The sequence below is a fragment of the Neltuma alba genome, unplaced genomic scaffold (assembly GCF_004799145.2).
Source record: "Neltuma alba isolate B1F8T4 unplaced genomic scaffold, ASM479914v2 tig00001922_pilon, whole genome shotgun sequence".
In the NCBI taxonomy this organism is placed as follows: domain Eukaryota; kingdom Viridiplantae; phylum Streptophyta; class Magnoliopsida; order Fabales; family Fabaceae; genus Neltuma; species Neltuma alba.
The window spans coordinates 7847-25955 of NW_021632670.1; the positions used below are offsets into that span (position 1 = coordinate 7847).

General features: G+C 33.5%; 1 pseudogene; it reads left to right on the forward strand.

The window, feature by feature from the left end:
- The first annotated feature begins 7295 nt into the window (after nt 1-7295).
- Nucleotides 7296-13417, forward strand: LOC114714088 (uncharacterized; annotated as a pseudogene).
- Nucleotides 13418-18109: the final 4692 nt, after the last annotated feature.

Here is an 18109-nt window from a genome sequence, read left to right on the forward strand (position 1 = left end):
TTTTGAACAACTCTCCTCCCTACAGTAATCTTTTTTTGGTTGAAAACAATTATTTATTTTTCTAAAAACATAATCTGATATTTTATAATTATATATACACATATTAACAATTACTACATCTTGTCTTTAATATAAGATCTCATTTGACTTTTATTTGGTTCTAAATATAAAACTTCAATCTATTTTATTTTTCATATTTATCTATCGTTTTTCAAGTTATAACTAATAAACTTGATTAATAGGGATATTGTAGGAAATGCAACACTTATTTATTACAAATAACTAATTTAACTTATTTTTTTAATTTTCTCAAATTAGTCAACTAGCTCTTATATTTAGAATTGGATATAGTAATTAATATATGTTTTTTTACATTGTTTATTATGTTGGCAAAAAAGAAATTAACAAATTTATTATTCCGGTCTTTAGTGTAAGACCTAATTGGAAAGTTAATATTAGTCTTAAATGTAAGATTATTATTCTGGTCATTAATGTAAAACCTAATTAGAGAGTTAATACGTAGACAAGGTCTTAAACTTTTATTGAAGGAAAGCTTCGACCAGACTAGTAATATGTAGTTTAAAAAAAAAAACTTATTATAAATGTTCCATATCGATGCAACATCTTAATTATTACATCACTTTTTTATTGATTTTTCTATAAATATATTTAATCTTTTTTTTAATAAATATATATATTAATTATTTATTAATTATATTTTCTTATATATTATTAATTATGTTGGTTAAAAATATATTATTAACAATTTTATTTCTTCAAATTAAAATATATTATAAAATTTATCTTTTATGTAATTATCATATTTGTATGCCTTTTTTAGTAATTTGTGTATATGAAAAGTGCTTTTAACAACAACTATCCAAACACTCTCACTTTATCAGAATCATTTTTTCAGAAAATCTATTTTTTTCAGAACCTATTCTTCTTAGAATCTATTCTCTAAAAGTTATTTTTCAATCATAATTTGGTTTCATCCAAACGTCCCATTCATGATACTAGCGGTTTATGATATTTGATGCCGCCTCTCCTGCAAAATATAATAAACTAGTACTTTCAACCGCTATCTTCGTATTGAAGAAGGGTTAAACCAGAGAGCATACAAGTTGATCTGACTGTGGAGCCACCTGGGTCTCTGAGAGCAGATTTATATACACACACATACACACACTACATCTTATGTTTAATACAACGACTAGTTCATTAATTTAAATAGATTAAAAAATTAATTAAATTAGTTATTTATAATAAATAAGTATTATCTTTTGTAAAATATCTTTACTGATAATATGTATTAGCTAAAATTACTATTTGATGAAATATTTAATATGTATAATTATTATAAGGATGACGTTAAAAAAAATAAATGTGAAAGAAAAAGTGAATTTAAATCTTAAATTTAAAACCGAATTGAGTGTGAAATTAACTTTTATTTCAAGAATAAGAGGTAATACTATCCTATTACACACTCAAATACGACACACATACTTTCTCCAGATCACATGGAAGTGCTCCTTCTACATGGATTCAGTGGTTAAAGGACTGGACAGGCTCACCAAAAAAAGCGAGATTGTTGGCAGAGGCATCTCATACTTGGATAGAGCACGGGATTTGGAGCTAATTCCCGCATGGTCAATGGTTTACTTCAACCTATGACCTAGGCTCAGTAAGGTTACACAAAGGGCGGTGTGTGCCAGCGATTAAGTTGTGTAGCCGAAGCTGGTGAGTGGACTAAACCTCAGACTAAAATTTTGAAAGAATTACAATGGGATCTTAAAAAAAAAAAAAATTACAAAGTAAGTCTTAAATGTTATTGTTTTCTATCTTAAAACTTGTTATTACAGTTGCTTAAGTTATTATTAAATTTTTTTAGTAATTATTTTTTCTTAAAGACTTTATTATAATTTTGACTAAAATTTTTGCAAAAAATAAAAAATATTACATGGGGATTTCAGGCGTCTGTGTTTGAGCCACTCTCGTAATACAGCGCGGTTCGCATTGGAGGTCGTGGCTCTATTTACTAGTACCTCATAGGTACAGCTACTCTTGTCGTCATTCCTGTTCTGTCTTCCTTCCCTGCTTCCCCAGTTGCTCCCCACCCCGCAGATCAAGGGCAGCAGCACCTCCCATACCTCACCCACTGATTTGGATTCCTTTATTCCCTGTCAATGAAGATAACGAAAGATTTCTAGGAAATAAAATAAAATAAATTTAGTATAGATTTTTTTTTTTCCCCCTTTCACACGACTAATATGCATGCACACATCCATTATGTCAGTACACCGCTGATGAAGCCTACAATCTTTCCTTGTGTTTCTTTTTATGACTCTTTCTGAGGATTTTGTTTCTATTTATACTTTTCATTATTTTAGAAGTTGAAAATGCAAAATCTATTATTATTTGCTATCTTTCTTGTCATTCACTATTATTTTTTAATAAGTAAAAAATATCGGCTTACTAAGATAGTTTTCTCCATTTTCTTTAAAAACTGCCTAATGCACTACTAGAAAAAAGATTTTTTAGACCAATTAAAATGGTTATTCTACACTTAAGTTATACTCGATTTTAGAAGTTTTTACTTTTTACCTGTTTTACAACTAGGGAAGAAAAAGTAACTTTTACACTAGTTATGTTGCCCACCAGTATACCTATTCGAAATTTTATAAAATAAGGTCAACTTCTAAGACCGGTTATATTTGTTATACATCGTTTAACAAGGGGAGTTTTTTTAAAATTAATTTTGTTATACTAGCTAGTTGTTCTTATATCATATGTCTTTTCTAATTTATTTCTTTTGCTTACTCGCTCTATTTTGCTACCTCTAAAAGGATTAAATGATTTTTAAGTGTTAAATTTTGTGGATGTAATTTAACCTGACGTGAAGCTAAAGGCTAATTCTTTTTTTAAGGATTGGTGAAGTTGAATCTCACAACTCTTGGATTGGACGATATTGTTCAATAATAATAAACATTTTAACCATTAGTGTCGGAATGTAATGAGAGGAGGCTTTTCTGAAGTAAGAGGTGGAGGAAGGGTCGGATCCTACTCGATGTCTGTCTCTGTCATCGAATATGAACTTTAGTGTTAAGGGCGTAGTAGTCGATGGCGACACAACAGAGGCACCGCTCAGTGGCTGCTACTCTTGTAAGTAGCTACTCGAACAGCGGCGGAGGCGGTGGCGAGAAAGGCGGGGGAGGAGGAGGAGGAGGAGGCGGAGGTGGATCGGAAGTGGTGGAGGAGGGAATGAACGACAAACAAGTAAGATTCTCTGGTGCTTCACCATAGTACCGATTATGATGAAAGAAAACAATGGAGAATAATAATTGGGTTCTTAGTTTAAATAAATGGTGACAGGGTATAATGACCTCCAAACTTCAGATACGTTACTTTTGGGGAACGAAGATGAAAGACATAGGTTATTTAACATAACATATATACATAACCAAAATTTACATTCCAAAATGTCTTCTGTAAATAATAACTGTTACACCGAATATGTGTGTGCAATCGACCTAAGTACATGGCGTAAACTGGAGAGATTGTGGGAGTCAGTTCTTTTACAAGGGATCCATAACAGACGACTCTCCTCCTTTGAAAAGCTCTCTCTCTCTCTCTCTCGCTCTCTCTCGGCTTCCTCTAGTGTTACTTTTGCGTGGGGTGTAAAGAGTTGCTTCATGCCCAAAACTCTTAAGTGTGTACTCCTCCTGTCCTAATTATAAAACTCAATTGACTTATTTGAGGAGATTAAAGAAGTAAGTTAAGTTGGTTATTTATAATAAATAAGTGTTGTCATTCCTAAAATATCCTTGCTAATTAAGTATATTAGCTAAAACTATCATTATTAGAAGGATTATCTTGGAAAAAAATGCATAAATATAAGAGACAAAATGGATTAGGGTCTTATAATTAGGACCAAATAAAAAGTCAAATGGGGTCTTATAATAAGGACCGGAGGAGTATCTTTAATATACGACTTATTTAACTAATTTGATTAGATTAAAGAAGTTAGGTAAGTTAGTTAATTATAAGAAATGTGACATGTTTTTCCTAAAATACCATAATCATCTTTTTTAATACCTCTCATTCCTCTTCTACTTGATTATGGTTGAGGGAGTATTCATAGGGATAATTTAGAGAAAATTGATAAATATGAGAAATGGGTCTTATATTTAGGACCAAAACCAACTTAACAATTGGATCCTATATTAGGGACCGGAGGAGTATATATTATCATATTTACCCAACTGATATATATATATATATATATAATATCTTTACTCCTAAATATAAGAGTTAATTGGCGGTCCTAAATATAAGATCCTAATTCACTTTCTCTTTCAAATTTATAATGTACTCTGAAAAATATTCTTATTGATTATGAGATATTTTCACCTAAATGTAGTTTTAATATGTATATGATTAAATAAAGATAGTTTAAAGAAGTAAATACATATTTGTTATAAATAACTAATTTATCTAATTTTTTTAATCTTTTCAAATTAGTTATCTAGTTTTTATATTAAGAACAGGAGCTTCTCTCTGTGTGTGTGTGTATATATATATATATATATATATATATATAGCTTTGTGAACTGGTATAGGACCGCCCCTCCATACCTCATTCTCAATTATTCCCTCTAATATATTTTTCATTCTGAACTGTATTTTTGGACGCATCAGGCTATACCTTTTCATAATGTATTAGTATTTTTAAATTTTATAAAAAGATATTATGCTACTACGATACTTTTAGTTCTCAATTCTATGGAACATATGACGCGCACGTACAACTAAACAGAAGGCTAATACATCCTCCTTCCCATGGAACGAAGTTACCCCACGTTTTTGGCGGGGAGAAAGAATTGAGACAAAAAAACATTAGCAGAAAATACGAGAGGATCAGAGTTTTTTTTTTTTTTTTTTTGGTTGCTTATTTGGTTTATGGAGGAAAAGCGAGAGAAAGAATAAAGAGAGGCGAAAATGAAGGGAGAAAATATAGTCAAATAGAAAGGAGAGGGAACAAAAAATTAGTAGACAAAGTTGAGTGTGAGGAGGGATATATTACTAAATAAAATTTATTTTAATATAATTTTTAATTAGGATTAAGGTATAAATTTGCTCAAAAGTTTTTACTCAACATGCTAGGCACCCAAAAGATCTCTTTTTTTTTTTAGTGCAAATCTATTCTAAAAGTTTAAAATTATAACAATTTTGCGCCTTATCACTAAAAATGTTGACGGTCAATGTTATTATTTTATTAGTCAAGGGAGCAAAATTGCTATAATTTTAAATTTGCTTGATAAATTTGTACCCAAAAATACTTTCAAGTTCTTAGTGTTATTGAGTGAAAACTTTTGAAACAAATATACACATAAACCCTTTTAATTAAATCTAATATATCTTTTAATTACAAACACATTCCATTTAAATAAATGGAAGGTGTAGTAATCAGATTGAAAAAAGAAAGGTGGTTAAAATATTTTACTTATAAAAAAGAATATTATTTTATGTCTTCCATTTGGATTCTTAAATTCATACTACCTTTCCTAGCCAAAAAAAAAAAGAAAAGAAAAACATGCATATTCTTAATATAATATTTAGTTTGTAGTCAGTTGTATTAAAGCTGGCAAATTTAACTGTGGGGAAAAAATAATTTGGCAGATTTATAACCTATGTACATTAGGAGTCTACTCATTTCATCTTTAGCATCTGAATTAATCCTCGGGTATGTGACTCGGGTTATAGTGTGTCTCTAAACTCAGGAGTCAAAACCACTTGATATTTTGGAGGCATTTGGAAAACCATATAAATGCTCTTAAAAGGTACTACTTCCGATCTTTAATATAAGATCTTATTTGATTTTTATTTTGATCCTAAATAGAAGACCTCAATCTACTTTGTCTTTCATATTTATGCATTTTTTCTAAGGTAATCCTTCTAATAATGGTAGTTCTAGCCAATACACTTGATTAGCAATGATGTTTTAGAAAAAATAATACCTATCTATTACAAATAATTAACTTAATTTATTTTCTTAATTTTCTCAAATTAGTGAATTAGCTCTTATAATTAGAATTGGAGGTAGTATTTTCTTATGAATCAAGATAAATTCTTTCATATATTTACTTTGTATATTTTAAAATTATTTTTAAAATTATGATTTTATTTCTACCTAAATATACCTTTTTTTATTTAATTTCACAGGCCTGTTTAGCCTCTTTCCAAAAGAATGTAGGCTTTCCAAATTTAGTAAAATAAGGCACCACGCCACCACCCTTAGCGTTTTATTACACTACCATTTATTAGGGCTGAGCAATGGGCGGGGTGGATTAACCCGAAGGTTAGCCCATAGCCCGCCCATTTATTCATAAATGGGCATGGGCTAACCCATAACCCGGTAGTAGCCCATTTAGCCCATATTAAATGGGTTACGGGGCAGCCCGTTTGGGCTGACCGGGTTATGGGATAACCCATTTATTTTTAAATTTTTTTTCAATATAATTATTTTATATATGTAACCTTATGAAGCTGTAAATAAATTTTGCATGCCAAATAGAAAATCAAATATGAAATAACATCAACCATATTCAATCACACAACCTCACTTAAATTTGCAAACAATTAAAGTCTGATAAAATCATAAAAATAGTCACCAATCATAAAGTCTCATAAATTTTGAAAGTTCCAACTTTTACCTAAAAGATAAAATAAAAACTTAGACAAGTATGAAGGTTTGATAAAATATGAATGAGAAACAATATCATCAATTAAATGAAGAATAAAAATATTTTTAAAAACTTAAAACTTAAATGGGCGGGTATGGGTAGCCCAATACCTTGCCCATAGCCCAACCCGTTTAATGGGCTACCCGCCCATTTAAGCCCGCCCGTTTATAATCTTTTATTTGGGTTAATTGGGCGGATTTAAATGGGTTAAAATTTCATGGGTTATGGGCGGACTAACGGGTAATGGGTTTGTTGCTCACCCCTACCATTTATCGGATACACTAGGATGAAAGAGAGAGCCGAAATAAAAGCAAAGGGTCGAGATGATGATAATCGAAATAGTTTTAGTATTTATATACGGGAAATAATGTTGAAAAAGAAAACTGTCAAACCGACAAATAAACCGTCAAAATTTCGACACGTAACATAGCGGGATGCATGAGTCACCTATCTCGCTCAACGCAGATTCTTTAAAATCTGAAGCAATGAGCGTCGCAACATGCAACCACCAACCTCAGCCTTGGCCGCCATAGCCACGCCAAACTTTTCTCTCTCGGGATCCGTTTATTTCGCCATTTTCTTCATTCCCACTCTCTCAAAACAAACAGCCACACGGCTTCACAATCGTCCCGTGCTTCGGGGACATCCTTCTTCTCTCTCTTCTTTTCAATCTTCTTCCCTACTCTGTTTTTCAATTTCCGCCATTGGGTTTCTCTTCCTGCTTCAAAATCAAAACTTGATGAATTACTTCCTCTGAAAGGCAAGAGAAGAGGAAGATAAGATAAAAAAGTTCTCTCCTTTTATTCTTTTTCTTTTCTGGGGAAGAAATGGAGCAGAAAGGCTTGTTGATCTCAGCGTTAAGTGTTGGTGTGGGAGTTGGGGTGGGCATTGGGTTGGCTTCTGGGCAAAACGTAAGCAAATGGGGAGCTAATACTTGTTCCTCAAACGCCCTTACTGTGGAAAGATAGAGCAAGAAATGCTTCGATTAGTTGTTGATGCCAGAGAAACCAAAGTCACCTTTAATCAGTTTCCTTATTATCTCAGGTTAGATACCCTGCAACATATCGTGTCACGACTAATTCTTTCTTAAACCTTTCGTCTTCATGTTTTGAAAGTTCATTTATTTCGTCTTCATAGTTGGTTTCTCATATGTTTCTGTGTTGCTAAACTGATGTTTCAATCACTATCCATTTCTGGGCTGCTTACATCTTCGTTCCTGTTTTATTCTTTACATGTTTCCGTCTTGTTTGTTAATTTGTTTCGTTTACTGTGATTATGGTTACTTAGCGTAACTAAATATTAATTCTCTAGCAAGGTAGAAGCTTGTTGGCATGCCTAAATACAAGATCTGTTTGTCCTATGCTAAGTTCTTTTTCTCACATGATTGACAAATGCCTTCGTAATAATTATGTGAAATTCTATTATTCCTGAGTGCATAATTACCTTTGTTTCCCTCCTGCTTCTTCTGTTGGCCGGAGGATAAGAGGGTGGTAAATAATCTGTTGCGATGATTTACGTTGAATCTTTCCTACATCCCTATCTCTTGTTCTGAGGCCTTTTCGTTTCTTTGAAATTGTCAAGACTATAATTTCTATGACTATTTTCTTCTTTCTTACTCTGTTAACCATTGATTCCTTATCTCACGGACACGTTTCTTACTGGGAATAACATATATCAAATATCACCTAATGCTAATTAAATGGGAGTTTCATCGAATGAAAGCATTTTTACTTGATCCTGAGCCATCCACATCTAGTTGGACTCAGATGAAAGTTTGATGTGATCATACATAGAGTTAGTAGTTCTTTTCTCTTTTAACATAAAAAATCTCAGTTCTGGTTTACCCTTTCCAACCTTTATATGATGATAGTGAGCAGACTCGCGTGTTGCTGACAAGTGCTGCTTATGTCCATTTAAAACATGCTGAGGTCTCCAAATTTACACGTAATCTTTCTCCAGCAAGCCGGACGATTCTACTCTCTGGACCAGCAGGTAATTTGCTCGGAGTTCCTTTGTTTTCTGAGAAAGGATTATTTTTTTTTTTTTTTTTTTTGGTATTTACAGTCACATTCAGAGTAATTACTCGTTCCCCTCTTCTGTACAGAACTTTACCAACAGGTGCTTGCCAAAGCTTTAGCTCATTACTTTGAAGCAAAGTTGCTTCTGTTGGATTTAACCGACTTTTCATTGAAGGTAATTGTGAGAAATTTTTGTGTCATTCTATATATGCTTTCTTCCTTTGCTCATGAATGTAATGATTGGTTCGTCATCGGTGCAGATTCAAAGTAGATATGGTTCTGGCAATAAAGAATCCGTAAGATTCTTGTTTCTCTTTTGCTTCTTTTACCTGTCTTTTGGATCAACTTTTTACATCATTTAATGCTTAATTCTCTCACAGAAATCTGTTTCCTAATATCATAGATGACTGTTCAGTACTTACTTGTTCTTTCTTGAACTAATATTAAACAACCTGATTTATTGTCATATTGTAGGCTTTTAAGAGGTCCACTTCAGAGTCAACTTTGGAGAGACTATCTGGCTTACTTGGGTCATTTTCAATCTTTCCACAGAAGGAGGAACCTAAAGGTACAGACTAATGCATGATTTGGCTGCACATGCTTCAGTTTCTAGAGTCTGCTTTATATCTGCAAATGAGGAAAGTAAGAATAAATGATATTTTTAACCTCAGAAGACATGCTGTGAAAGGTTTCGGACACTAAATAGGGAAGGAAGACTGATACAATTGGCTTTAAGTAGGGTTTGTTTCATGTTTTCCATTTTTCTGATGAGCCTGCATATGGAAATCAAGAAACAAAGTACTTATCCCTTTTTCCTTCTCTTGTCTACTGGGACATTAGCATTGCATTTGTATGTTGGTTAATGTAAATGTCATTAAACATGAACTATTATTGTAAGATCCATATGCCTGACCAGGGGCTTTTACTTGCAGGAAAAATCATTAGACAAAGCAGTGGCATGGACCTCAGATCAATGTAAGACTACATAATGTATTGACCACCATAACAAAATTAACTTCTTTTCTAGTTTGTTTTTATCATTTCTTAGTACATTCTTTTTCCTTTATACTTGCAGGGGAACTGATGGATCTTGCAATCCTCCTCGCATTCGTCGGAATGCTTCTGCCTCTGCAAATATCAGTAGCCTTGCCATGCAGAATGCTCCTTCTAATCCAGGTTACTTCAAGAACTTATGCAATGATATCAATGATGGTTGTTGGCTTGAAAAAAATAGTTCATACAATCATTCTCACTTGGTCAATATTTCTTTCTTGTGATTTTTTGTTCCATTTTCGTCTCACTTCAGGTCCTCTTAGGCGCACAACCAGTTGGTCTTTTGATGAAAAACTTCTTATACAATCTCTTTACAAGGTAACAGATGGAACTGTCAGGTTTGGTATTTTACTATACTTTTGAAATTAAGCAAGGCCGTAGATGATATTCTTTAGAAAGAAAATGACAAGTGGAAGTTGCTCTTGCAGGTCCTTAGTTATGTGTCAAAAACTTATCCCATAGTGCTGTATCTGCGGGATGTTGATAAGTTGATAAATAGATCACAAAGGACTTATAAATTGTTACAAAAAATGTTGGAGAAACTCTCTGGACCAGTTCTGATTCTCGGTTCTCGAGTTCTGGATCCTGGTAATGACTACGGTGAGGTAGATGAGAAACTTACTTCAGTCTTTCCCTACAACATCGAAATTAGACCTCCAGGTGATGAATCACATCTTGTCAGCTGGAAGACTCAACTGGAAGAAGACATGAAAAAGATCCAGGTTCAGGATAACAAAAACCATATTTTGGAAGTACTTGCAGCAAATGATCTTGATTGTGACGATCTAGATTCCATCTGTGTGGCAGACACAATGGTTCTTAGTAACTACATAGAAGAGATTGTCGTGTCAGCAATTTCTTATCATTTAATGAAAAACAAAGACCCAGAGTACAGAAATGGCAAACTTGTTCTTTCATGCAACAGGTGAGCCTAAGACTGACAGCCTTTCTTCGCATCTACTGCCTTTTTTTTTTCCCCATTTTCTTACTATATATTTTTTTGTGGAATAGTTTATCTCAAGCATTGAGTATATTCCAAGAGGGAAAGTCATATGGAAGAGACACGTTAAAATTGGAAGCTCAAGATGTGAAGTCTGAGGTTTGCATCATTTGTCAATGTCTAATCATTATTAAGCTTGGAACTATAATTTTGTTAATATATATTTATAACAAAAACTATAGTAAGCCACACATATTCTCCATCTAGAAACAATGTACCTCATTTTTTAAATTTCATGTAACGTATGGAGGAGTATGTCTAGTCAAATAATGTATTATGTCTGTATCCACGTTTTTTTCCCCCCGCTTATTTTCTTGGTCCTTCCCTTTATACAGAAGGAAAAAGGGGAAGCTGCTGCTGTGAAGCCTGAAGCGAAGTCTGAAAATGCAGCTCCAGAAAAGAAAACTGTAGGAGCAACAACAGCTTCAGTGGCAAAGGCCGAGAATGCAACTTCAGTTCCTCAAGAACCCAAAGTTGCTGTAAGCCTCAACCTTTGATTTTATAAGAAAAAGAAAATTTCATTATTGATAACCTTTATGTCTGAAAATTGCCTCATTGTTACCTTATAGGAACCTCCTCCAGATAATGAATTTGAGAAACGAATAAGGCCAGAGGTAATAGCAGCAAATGAGATTAATGTGACATTTGATGATATTGGTTCCTTAGAAGAGACCAAAGAATCCCTTCAAGAACTAGTGATGCTTCCACTACGGAGGCCTGACCTTTTCACCGGAGGCCTTCTGAAGCCTTGTAGAGGAATATTGCTGTTTGGTCCACCTGGCACAGGAAAGACAATGCTGGCTAAGGCCATTGCAAGGGAGGCTGGAGCAAGCTTCATCAATGTATCCATGTCTACCATAACTTCCAAATGGTTTGGTGAAGACGAAAAGAATGTTCGAGCTTTGTTCACATTGGCAGCTAAGGTCTCCCCAACTATTATATTTGTTGATGAGGTCGATAGCATGCTTGGCCAACGCACAAGAGTTGGAGAGCATGAAGCCATGAGGAAAATAAAGAATGAATTCATGACTCACTGGGATGGCCTTATGACAAAACCAGATCAGCGCATCCTTGTTCTTGCTGCAACAAATAGGCCCTTTGATCTAGATGAAGCCATTATTAGGAGATTTGAAAGAAGGTATCTCTTCCTAGTTCCTCTTGCTCTCTTCTTTTACTACTTCTGTTTTAGTGTATGTTGAGTTGTGGGATGTACAATTAGATGACAGAGTATGGTGATTATGAGTGGAATATTGCTGAAATATATATATTTTTAAATTTTGATAAACAGAATTATGGTAGGGCTTCCATCAGCAGAGAACAGGGAGAAGATTTTGAGAACTCTATTGGCAAAAGAAAAGGTAGATGATGAAGTTGACTTCAAGGAATTAGCAACTATGACAGAAGGATATACTGGAAGTGATTTGAAGGTATTTAATGCTTTATAATATTTTCTGATGTTATTCTCAATGGTTTTAATAATCTTCCATTGGTGCATTTGCTATATTATTCACCATCACTTTGAATGGTTGCAATACAGAACCTTTGCACAACCGCTGCTTACCGGCCTGTCAGAGAGTTAATTCAGAAAGAGAGACTGAAGACTCTGGTAACAATAAGTCTAATGGTGTGTTCATTATGATGATAGTTGACTCATGAGTACTCATTCTGTTTTCCTCCTTACAGAAGAAGAAGCAGAAAGCTGCATATAAAGATGTACAAGGTAGACAAGGGGAAGAATCAACAGTAGAAAATGCCCCAGATGCTGGGAATGCACAAGAGGAAGTTGAACAGGAAAGAGTTATTGTCCTTCGGCCATTGAACATGGAGGACTTCAGAGAGGCGAAAAATCAGGTAACGATTCTCTTTCATCTTAAACTTCATGGAGTTTTCTCTTAACTACATAGAATAATGAATGACATAGAAAATAGAATGAAAAACGATTGTGGTGTTATAAGGTGACGCAAACTGTTGAATAATGATTCTAGATATAATAAACATAGCAGAAGAGTAAACTAAAGAAAATGCCTTTCCTTGATACAAATGTCAATGCTTCATGTTTCAAAACTTTTGGAACACAGGTTGCGGCAAGCTTTGCATCTGAGGGAGCTGGAATGAATGAGTTGAAGCAGTGGAATGACTTGTATGGTGAAGGTGGTTCGAGGAAGAAACAGCAATTGACTTACTTCCTGTGAGATTTGAATGAAAGGAAGAATCCACAACTAAATCCTTCTGGCAGGACCATAAGTCTCCCTGTCCCAAATGAGATGATATTGAGGAGATCGCTTTCCACTGAGCAAACATCCTTCAAGCAATAAGTTAAAGTTGATGAGTTTTGTCAGTGTAGTACACTAGCACAAGAACAGCTACGTTTAGTGTTGTCCATGGCCCATGGATAAGGAAAGAAACATATAGTCCATAGTTTAAGTAATTATAAATATATAGAGCCAGTCTTATAGATTAGTTTGTATTATCTATACAATGGTGTGATCAGCTTTCTGTATGTTACTAAAATTTAGAGGGGCATTGTTTGTCAGCATGATGTTTGATTATTTTATCAAACTTCCTTTCTTATAATGGAAAAGGAAAAAAAGTCGATGATTCAATGTTTATGTTATTGCTTAGCTTGTATTTTAACATCCACAAACTGAGAGCGATGCTGATACAGTAGGGATTTTTTTATTTTTATTATGAATACAACTGCATTTATAGTCTAAAAGTAAGAACATCTACCCCGTCTAAGCATAAAAACATATTGCTAAGATCCTTGTGCAAAAGAGAATATCTAATTGGGCTTGATTTCAATACATGAAACTGCATCTCGGACTTGAGCAAAATTAATAAGCATCCTGTCCCTGCAACAAAAATCCAGACCAATAAATCCTAAACAGAATACCACAAAAGAGCTCCAAAGTTGCACATCGCTTATCAGAATAATATTGCTCATTCCATCCCACATTCCATAAGTAAGTTTCTTTATTAAAGAGTGAAACCTCAACAACAATTTGTTTCTTTATCTGAATGTAAACGTCGATGCCATTTGCTAACCCAAATGGATTGGATGCCACTTGAAGTACTTGAATTTATCCGACGCAACGACATCTGTTTTCGTTAACCCCTCCTCATATCAATGAACCGTCAAGTCTCATCCCAGTAAGTTCCAAGTTACTCAACCAGTAATGGTTGGACATAATCAAAGCTGCATGGACAACCCTATTCCATGCTCCCCAGTGATAGACAGAGAATAATCCCCTTAGTAATATTCATCTGAGTCTCATCCTTGATATCTCAGTGTGCTAGCCACTTTGTTGGTTTGACTGTTCTATTTTGTTACATATTTTTACATATAATTTAGGGAGTTTATTATGATTTTTAGGCATATTTGCAGCAATTGTGAGTATTTGTGCTAAGAGTTAATTTACTAAATAAATGATTAAAGGATCAATTTATCAAACTTTATTGCTTTTATTATTTTCTTAATCTCATCCTCGATATCTCGGTACCACTTTGTTGGTTTGACTCATTCAAAATATTGTGGCTCACGTGGCTTATGTGTCCGGTGTTTGAATCTCAGGTTTACCAATTAGTTTTAAGTCATCATCTTAGTGGGTCAAGTTAGTGTGCCAATGGGTCCAATATCTTCAGTCAGTTTTTAGTGGTCCTGATGCTCAGCATCTGTTTGTTATTATTTTATCTGTTTAATAGCCCCCTTGTGTCGCATATCATTCAAGCATTAGAGAGTGAATTTTCAGCATCTATTTTTCCTTGCTTTTGCCTTTGTCCATTTTCCACCAATTGCAATTTAATTTTTCTTTTACCAACAATTGTGGTACCCTTCTTTTTTCTATTGTAACGTAAAGAGTGTGAGAGTAAGCGAGTGTGAGAGAGTCAAAGACGAGAGCTTGTGAAAAGACATTTTCTTATTACACAAAACATGAACCAATTTAAACAAGAAATGAAGGTAGAAAAAGATTCAGATTAGTATTTTGAAAACCCTACCATAGTTATAAAGAGTCAGGCTTACTAAGTAGATTAACTATGAAAAGAATTAATCACAATAAAAAATCTATCACAGTTAAAAGAAGCTTTTCTTCAAATACAATAAGGGCCCACAAGCCCAAGAACAACTACAATAAGGTCATGGGGCACACTAACCATTCACAAAACTCATCACACACAACCATCATAACAAGACTCGGGGCTAAACTTACCTCACAAGTCATATACCTGCTCAACCCAAATAATCACAGCACAGTTGAAATCATCAACGTTATATATGCTCTCCAAAATAAAATCCAGTATGAATCTACCAAAGAGTCACATGCAACAATATCATATGGTTTGCAGCCGTCCCAACAATATACATATCAATACATTTTCAAGCCACTAGAGGCCTACTAGGCTATGCATGCCTATGCCTTTGGTTGCTTCTTTTTGCTCCAAGCCAAACTATGAGGTTATTTGAAAACAATAAAGAACAAAGTGATGAGACAATTAAGTTCTAATAATTGAGAATCAATTTACAACATATACAAGTACAAGAGTAAGTTGGTGAAATAATGCCATACAAAAATATCTTAATTCACAGAATATGTAACCACAGATGCAATAATAAACATAATAATTTATGCCCTTTCATCCACTGTACTCCTCCTTATTACTCTTTGATATGGACTCAAACCTTCCATATCAAGTAACAGACCAAAGGTTACTCCACTCACTTTGAACCTTCCATGTTAAGTAACTCGACCAAAGATGACTCCACTTCAAGTCAACGGGCTGTTTCCTACACCTACACCACCCAAGGATGTACTATGATGCAAGAGATGTGTACCTAATAGCTCATTCTTAATTCCAAGCTAGGGAAAATGAAGAACTTCATGGATTGGTAGTGTAGGTGTGCTACACAGGTGAAAAGCATGTCATTTTACCCTTCAAAAATTCTAAACTAAATGTAGTAAAAGGTGAAATCTAGCCTAGGTCATCATGTCTCAAAAGAGCTTGATTATATCAAGATTACCTAATGAATCTAATAAGCCACAAGTTAACAATTTACCAAATTTTAAGTAGATGGAGTGATTAACCAAAAGAATGCAATATGTTATTTGTATCTATTTTTTTAGCTTCTTGATTATTAAAAAAGTAGACAACAAGAAATTAAAAGGATCAAATGATAGAAAATGGAGCTAAAAATGTTATAATGGTGTTCACCTAGAGATAGCCTTCACTCTCCTCATCTACTTACAGTCAGGAGAATAAAGAAAAATTGAATGATTAAGAATTATCTAGAAACTCACCAGAGCACTTATCACCAATCCTATGACTATAGCAAATCAATAACAAGCTCAAATTATTCTGCTTTAGACAAGTGAGAATGAAAACCTAATTCTCCAACTATTAGTCATAACTATGACTTCCATAGATGTAATTGCATCCATCATGAATATGAATCAACTCAACCAACATTCATAATTAAAAGATTCTCCTCTGTGTTCAAAACTTGGACTCAAGGGTAAAAAATGAGTAGATGAACACAAATAATATAGCTACTAATACTAGGGGAAAGACCAACGGTAAAAGTCATAAGTGAAACTGCAATAAGAAAATGGAACTTGAGCTCAAGATAGGTGAACAAGAGAATAGAGAAATTAATGTGATTTGAAAAATCCTCCCTCCCTAAACAAATTATGGTGAAGATATCATAGAGAAGAGGATGTTGAAGAATTTAATGGGTAGGGAATCAAGTCAAGCTCTCTTAGTTAGCTTCTAGATTCCTAATGAATTAGTGACATGGTAGAAAATAAACTCATCCAGTTATTCTCCATTATTTTCAACTCCATCAGTCAACACACATACTTTTAAGTTTTCCCTCACTTGATGTTTTAGTCAAGAATTGATGGAAGAATGTTCTTCCCTCTAAATTTTATTTCCTATAGTAGAAAAACTTTTTCCATATTTTAAGAATGTCCTTAAATATCCTTCTTCAACTCGACCTAGCAAGGTCCTAAAAACGGATTCAAAGAAAAAATGATTCACTTATAAAATATTCCAAGAATTATTAAAAATGCCAATATTTTGATACACAAAATTAATGTTCAAACTTGCTAGTTAATCCCAAAATCCAATATAAAAATGAGAGTTTGTCAATGGGCTTCAAGAATAGTCATCCACCACATGGTAAACACCAATCTTCACTTATGACCTATATGCATGATCACAATATAACAATTTTATCAAGGCAAGATTTATTATGACAAAGAATATACTTCCCGATCACAACATATACCTTTACTTCATAACATAACACAAATACTATACAAATACAAGCTTACATATTCAAGTCAACACACTTCTCACTTCACCAAAGTTCATCATCTAAGAAAAATACATATTTCACTCATAAACATATTTTCACAATTTAATTGAGTAATCAAAAGCAGTAAGGGCTCTTAAAGAGAAAAAATAAAACTAAATCAAGCTAAGATCTAATATAGTAGCCTAATCTAAGTTGAATTCACAAGAGCCTTTTTATGGTTAAAATTCCTTAATTAATCCACTTTATATCAAATTAACAAATTAAAGACAACCAATTTCTTTTATTTATGTTAAACTGTCTAGGGTGTCTAATTTTTTTGGTTTATTGGCATATTTTGAATGTGTTGATGGTCATATATGAAATGGAAATTATTTATGTGAATGATATTTTTCCTTGAAGTAGTTACTTTGCCATCATAGTCTAAATAGAATTATGGAGTCTCAAGCCAAATTATTACATGATAAACCAAAACATTGTTCAATTTCATTGTGCAATTAGGTTATTAGAATCATCAACTAAATAATTCTAATGTCCTAATAGTAAAGGATAAGCTCCTTTAGCAAAGAAAGCAATAGTTCAACAATTCAATATCTCTATAACAATTAGCACCGTGCATTATTTTAATAACATTATTCAGATCAATCATACAAGCTGAAACAACTAGATCAGGAAATAAGATCAATCCTGCTCAGAATTAGAGGTAGCAACCATTCAATTAAGGTATTACAACTAAATCATTGTTCCATTATCTCTCTTTCTACTTCCTATAATTGAAGCATATCATCAACTGAAATAGCGCATTTGAACTACAATATAAATGAAATCAACTGAATTACTCACATCACAGATCAAATAAAAGTAAAAGAATCAAAAGAAACTCTCTAGCAATGCATAGACTTGAGCTTGGCTTTAACTTCCAAGAGAGATTGTGACTTAGCCTCTCATCAATGCAGCAACTCCACTAAGCTCCACAAAATGATTG